This window comes from Haliotis asinina, chromosome 14 (assembly GCF_037392515.1).
Source record: "Haliotis asinina isolate JCU_RB_2024 chromosome 14, JCU_Hal_asi_v2, whole genome shotgun sequence".
NCBI classification, from domain to species: Eukaryota; Metazoa; Mollusca; class Gastropoda; order Lepetellida; family Haliotidae; genus Haliotis; species Haliotis asinina.
Window position 1 is genome coordinate 28,613,321 of NC_090293.1, and position 7,107 is coordinate 28,620,427.

Here is a 7,107-nt window from a genome sequence, read left to right on the forward strand (position 1 = left end):
ACCACCCGTGTTGAATGCGTTTAGGTATGAGGTGTTGGGACAATAGCTTATGTTTTTAGGAAAAGAATGTCACTGCAGAACAGTGTCACAAGTCATGCCCCTGGAGATTGTTTACACCTGAACATCGAAGTCATGCCGATGATTACGAACATCATGAACGTGCGCCATGAAGAAGTTTATGAGCCATAATTTTTCTTTCTATGAAGTGCAATTGACAAATTTAAACATTTTTCACGACCGAAAAATCTCCGAAGATGGCCGAGCGTGTTTCCAGTATTACCGACATTGCTTCCGATAGGGCCGATGTGTTTCTGTTATTACCGCTAAACTACCGATATCGCTGCAATTGTTTCGCGAGTGGGCTGCGTTTGTTTACATTTGAGATGCAATTCCTTCAAAATTGCTGTAATTCCTTCAATTACTTAGGGGGGCCTGAATATGGTTTACAGATATACATCAGAGTAAACATGTATGTCTCGTTTATCTCTGGATACAATTCCTTTTATAAAGAGCATGTTTAATAAACAGCGCAATTTTTATAAGTAGATTCTTATCTTTACATGTTAACAACTTATAATATTTGCCTACGGTAGATGGACAATTTAGTTCTGGTAAATATTTGCTTCTTAAATGGGAATATGCATCACAAACAATTAGAAAATGTGGTTCATCTTCCAGACTATTACTGTTACACATTTTACATATTTTGCTGGTTCCGCTGTCATCTTTAAATCTTACATTACATAGGATTGGCAATTGCTGAATACATGATCAGCATAAATAACGTCTATGTTCCTTTAGATGTACATTGGAGATATAGTACTCAACATCCAGTAATGACTTTAATGATTTATAATAAGATAAATGAACTGACTCATTTATTTTGCTGAACATATTTTGCTTTGCAGAATCTATAAGTCTTTGTTTAAATACAGCTAGAAAGTCATTGCCAGTACCACCTTCTTGGCTTACCCAAACAAAACCAAAGCCATACATGTTTAACAATGTCCTAATATATGATGCCCAGGTAATTCTGTTACAATTATCAAGTTTCTTCATAAGAATATAGGTTTGTTTGGGATACCTATCAGTAGGCATACATAACAGTTTACACCAGTACCGAATGCATTTAACCCGATACTCTATACTAATACGATATCGATCACATTCTGCTAATACTGCGTTACTAGACACATGCTTACCTACTCCGAGTACAAATTTACAAAAATTAGAGTGGAATTTGTTAATAACTTCTCTGTCCTGATGGCAGAAGAGGAGAACAATGTCCCAAGACCTATCTAATAGCAAGTTCAAGTTCACAGGTCAATAGCTGTTTCATTCCCTATCAATTTATTATACAATAAACACTCAAATAGTCACACAATCAATCATTTGAGGGTACTGTATGATGAAAATATATACTGGACAAAAATAGTTAGGGATATTTGTATATGTTGAAATTATGAATAATGATGCATTTATTCACTGACATACTGATAAAATATCAGTCATAAAAATACCAATATCCCTAATTCATTTTGTCCCGTATATACATGGATTAGAAAAGGCAGGGGCCATGAGCCATTTTGCACATTAGAATAAAACATGGTCCATTCAGCTTTTGAAGTTTACTATTGATACAAGGGCAATGGTGCATCCTAAATTCAGAAAATGGCTAACAATCCTGGAAATGGCCCATTGTCCAAGTTTTCATTCCAATCTCTGTACATATACGCACTATTTCACGAATGGCATCAGAAATTTGGAATAGTGATAACTGTTACATGTAATTGTTAAGGAAAAATCTAATATACACTGCCATAATTCCCTTTTGCCCTGTCATATAGAAACACGATCTGCGGTAGTGAACATTGGTAGATAGCTGATTAAGTATCATTATTCATTCCGTTTCATTCATTTCACAAATGGCTGAGTAATTTTGTAAATACCAATAAAATATTAATATGGCGACAACTGTTCACTAGCCAGCAGTGTTTGTTTACATCAACACTGTGAACTGTCATTAGATTCTCATTGAAATTTTCTTAAAGTAAACATCTTGAAATAAGCATCACAATATTGTATCACAGAGCCATGTTCTAAACAAAATAACAATACACAACTCAGATACATTGAGCTCATACCAGGTGTTGAAGGGCTGAAACAAGCTATAAGTAAATATTTGATCAATATCCCAGATGAATGAAACTTGATAACAGAGGTTGTTCTACCAGTTCTCTGCTATTTATGGATAACCCTAAAGGTATTTGCACTGCCATAATCAACTAATGTTGACCTTAATCCCATGTAGAACATAGAGTCTTGTTATATACCCATATTGCACTGGTGTCATATAAATTAGTTATCACACCTATTACTCTCGTGGATATAACCATGAATATACTAATGAAGTGTGTCTCAAAAATGTTATGAAATTATGGGTCAATTATCCATATTATTCACCCACAGATCTATGTGATTTCATACGATTTCATTGACCTGGTCGTGTAACATTGTTGAATAGTCATTAAGGACATCTGATCCAGGGTCTTTAAACTACCTCAAGATTTCAAAATATTTAATATTATTTCATTTGGAGGCAGTAACTTGTATGAAACTGCGAAAAAAACTTTCATTAAATTTGTTTTATTTTGACCCAAACAGGACACGGTCGTGTTTACACAAGGACTTTTCATGTACACAGTAATGTTCTTTGAATAAATATTGGTAACAGAAGACGTCTAAATCTGATTAACATAAGTTTTCCATGCGGGACCACGTAAGTGGTGTTTTCATTTATCCGAGCATCTGTCAAATGATGTTCGGTTTGGACACACCCTCGAAGAGAGACTCAGAGAGATCCACAACTCTCAGGTTGTTTTCGTGTTCTCTCTGTACAGTGTCGTGATGTTCAAACAAGTACACCTTGATATAAAGATTGAAATAAACACATTAACCCACCAGATCGAGAAACTGAAGTGCGAATTTTCTCTCCATTATCAGACAGATGTTGCCGGTCGGCTTCCGCTTCCAAGAACGCATCAAGGGAAGCAACTTTGTCGTCTTAACACATCAAGGGGAGTAAATTTACAATCCAAACATTGACGGGTATTTCGTGATGGTTTCGTGGTCGGTGTCAGTGCTTCAGTAAAATTTGTTTTTTCTTTAACGTCATATTGTGTGTGTTCTTGCTAAAAACCAAGGCACTAAAAGCATTTCAATTTATTTTTTGTTGTATGGTAATACGGTTGAAAGGCAACTTGACACAAATAAATTAGTCTGTGGAAGAATGTCTCCCTTAGCTAGGATTCTGGGTGGTTTTATCTACTTTTCGCCCCAGATTGTTGGCCCATAATTAATCACCAGTTTGTTCGGCCCGTTGTTGTCAAACTGGCGATGGGCCCATCGAGTATGCAGAGACCCTTCATGTTGGCTCATCACTAATGACATCAGTTGGCGTTATGTTGCAAGTGGCACCACCACATTTCAACATTTAGCTCCTTCTTGGGTTTGGTACTAAACCGAGGGCCATGCTTGGCCCGACGAATTGATTGAGTTGGCCTTAGGTTGGTACCACCGCATTTCAACATTTACCGATTTCCTGAAGTCTGCACCTTAATTGCAGAAGTTCTTGAAGATATCTGTGAAAGTTTTTGACTTGTCTTGACTTGAAGAACCGTTGTAGAGTTTAAATTTGGCTTATCTCACAATTGATGACATTTGACCAGAGCGGCATCATTCCTATATCTCTCTACCACATATTTTCAGACCTACACAAAAAGTGGTTACATTGTGCTTTATCGCACACCATTACATGGATATTCTTAAGATTTGATGAATATGTCTCCATACTTGCCGACCTGTTTCAGTAGGTTGTGTGTTATGGACCTGGTACATTGTTACACAGCGATAACGTAATGGATAATCACAAAATCGGTACAGTTACTAAGGGTGATTATTGCACAGCGTCGTCCCAGGAAAAGCCTCATTTCGTCCTTTCTGCAGAGCATTATCCAATAAGGCAGAACCTGAATTGTAGCAGTTTTGGAAGATCTCTGTGAAGGATTTGGACTTGTCGCGCGAAGTACCGTTATAGAGTTTAAATTTCGCTAGCCTCACAGTTGCTGCCATTTGACCAGACCTCAGAGGCACAGAAAGAAGATAGTAAGGTTACATTTTAGAAGATATTCAATGAAGATACTTGGCGAAATGCTCCTGCACTTTGCCAGCATTTCTCTAAGGCGGTTTACATTGTCTGTCTTGCCTTAGAAAAGAATTAGTAGAGGTCCTCTACGCTTTCTCCCTGTGTATCACACAGCCATGATAAAACATAATGGTATGGACCAAAACATCCATACTGAGCATACAGGAGTGTGTCTTGTTTAATGTGTGACAGAACACTGTTTTTTAAACATTTTATAACATTGTATTCAACGCCGGCACCGACGCCGATAATGAGTCATGCAGGGCCTTTCAGACCAAGACACTTTTTCACAAAGCTATCGTCACACTCCCTATACAGTAGCGTATAGACTTGTGTCTTCGATAGCAGCCCATCATGCCATTAAGAAGCTGGTGACTGGTTGGTTGACTGGTTGTTTACGCCACACTCAGCAATATTCCAGCTATACGGCGGAGGTCTTAACCAGAATCCAATGATCAATATCGTGAGCATCGATCTACTCGGTTGGGATGTGATGACATGTGTCAACCACGTCAACGAGTTTGATCCAGTTAGTCCTCTCTTACAACAGGCATGGTTTACTGAAGACTAATGCAAACTCGGGTCTCCACGGGTATGATAATAGGAAAGAGAATCTTTAAATACACACGTGGCAACACTGGTTCTATGATTTTTCTGGAAACCACACTGGAGACGATAAGAAGAAACCAGAATTTACAGTTTTTAGGGAGGGTTCCTGCCTCTCAAAACTCTTCTGTCGATGGAAGTAGCATTTATCTGCTTTAGACTGTTTATGGCAGTCATGCGGATCCCCTGTAAGTGTAGCTTCAGGTGAATACACTGAAAAAATAACGCAACACCCCATACGTTTTTTAGGATTAATGTGTTACCATAATAAATTAACCATAGCACATGAACCTCAATGTATCTTACCATCTGGATAAACTGATCCTCAAGGAATAATTATACGGGAAATCTTAATGCAAAAGAACGGTAAAACTAGTTTATTCAGGGAAGCAAACAATGAGACAATGGTCTCATTTCGCAGTTCCCAGCTATAGTCGTGCGGTCATATTCCAGATTCAGGCAGACGACCCTCAAGACATACACAAGTATCAATCACCTATCTTAAGGTCAATATCTGACCCTTTCCCTCGTTCACTGTATCAAACGTTCAAATATGACGTTGGTGTATGGTGTTGCATTCTCGATAGGAGGCTCCTTCCAATATATCAAAACACTGTTCGAGAGGATCTTTGGTGAATTGTTCGACCCACTGCGTCCTAAACATGCTCCATGTGACTGATATCTGGGCTTGGTGCGGGCCAAGGTAAAGTTGCTACCGCCTCTTGACGCATGGAGTCACCAACGCCAAATGGCCGATCTGGCATCGCATTGTGTTTAGATGACGATCATGTGGTCTAGGAAGAAGAGAGTCTAGGAAGCCAGTGACCGACCGTTGTCCGTTCATATTTTGTGTGATCGTCACAAGGTCAAGTTTACAGTCGGGATAGAAGCACACCGACACCTTCATGGACCCTCGCCAAAACAGTACATGCTCCAAGATATTCCGTTGTACATATGCAATGTCAGCTGCGCCAAACATGAGCTGGTCGTACAGCTTTGTGCTTTGGGGATAACAGACCCGTGAAGGTCGCGGGGTAGAATGGGCCTTCAGCAACCCATGCTTGTCGTAAGAGGCGACTGTGCTTGTCGTAAGAGGCGACCAACGGGATCGGGTGGTCAGCCTCGCTGACTTGGTTGACACATGTCATCGGTTCCCAATTGAGCAGGTCGATGCTCATGTTGTTGATCACTGGATAGTCTGGTCCAGACTCGATTATTTACAGACCGCCGCCCTATAGCTGGAATATTGCTGATTGCGGCATGCAATTAAACTCACTTTCTCACTCAATATGGGGATAACAACGACCACCAGATAGATCGTCTGGTTCAATCCTCGGCTGACTCTTGGCAATTTCGTTCTGTGGGACAGAACACTTCACTTGAATGAATGCTTTTGATGTTTCTGAAAAGGAGTATACTGCCTCGGCATTGCCTACCGAAATGTGTGGTCAACATGATGCTGGCGTTACTTAATGTCACATACGATGTTAATGTGTTCTGACTAGTTGGCTGATAGTCAATGGATGACAACAAGCATCACCAGCTATAGTCCACAATGACATACCATCATTCTAACACTGACTTGACATCTTTGAGCAGATGTCAGTTGATGAGACTCCATATTTGCTTATCAACAATGAAATAAACTGATTTTTGACGTTATGGAGCTGTAAGATCAGTCTACTGAAACTTTATACCATTATTAACAGTACTTGTGTATCGCTTGCGTGGCATTACAAAACAACAGGAGGCAACCACTGTATGTGAAGTCACAAGAAACAGATGATCGCATTGGCACTTGCCATTTTGCAAATGGCTACAGGACTTGATTATGAACATTGTGTGTAAATAGGTAGGTATGAAATTTAATAATGACTAGGAGCAAAATATTTTGAAATAATGAAAACTGTATACTTCGATATGTATTTTATCGATCATTTATAACAAGGTGGCTGTAATCGTGGTAAACTTCCAGGCAGGTGTACCTTTAACCTGTAACATCGTCCTGACAGGGCACTGACGACCTGAAAAATACTTTCGTGAAATTGTGTCTCGTAGATAAGCCGACCCCTTTTTGGTCCTCAAAATAAATTCGGCTTATCCATGGTAATACACCGTAGTTTTGTAATCGCTTAATGATGGCTGCATCTATTGCACTGATGCTTGCTATTGACCATGATGCTTGCATATCTAAAACTAATGTATGGTGCAATGACGAAACTGCATACTGTAAAACTGTAAATTGTATAAACGGGAAAATAGAAACAATGGCTATGCACCTTAAGTTTGGGATTGCT

The 7,107-nt window shown here is 39.2% G+C and overlaps 1 protein-coding gene across 3 annotated transcripts in view; it reads left to right on the forward strand.

The window, feature by feature from the left end:
• Nucleotides 1-234: 234 nt before the first annotated feature.
• LOC137262252 (RNA ligase 1-like) overlaps nucleotides 235-7,107 on the forward strand; it is a 136,988-nt gene continuing 130,115 nt past the window's right edge. Inside the window, exon 1 of one of the 3 annotated variants that reach the window (XM_067800061.1) lies at nucleotides 235-441. The gene's annotated coding sequence lies outside the window, so the exon portion shown is untranslated. The remainder of the gene's footprint in view (nucleotides 442-7,107) is intronic. The other 2 variants (XM_067800060.1, XM_067800062.1) reach the window with 2 other exon arrangements.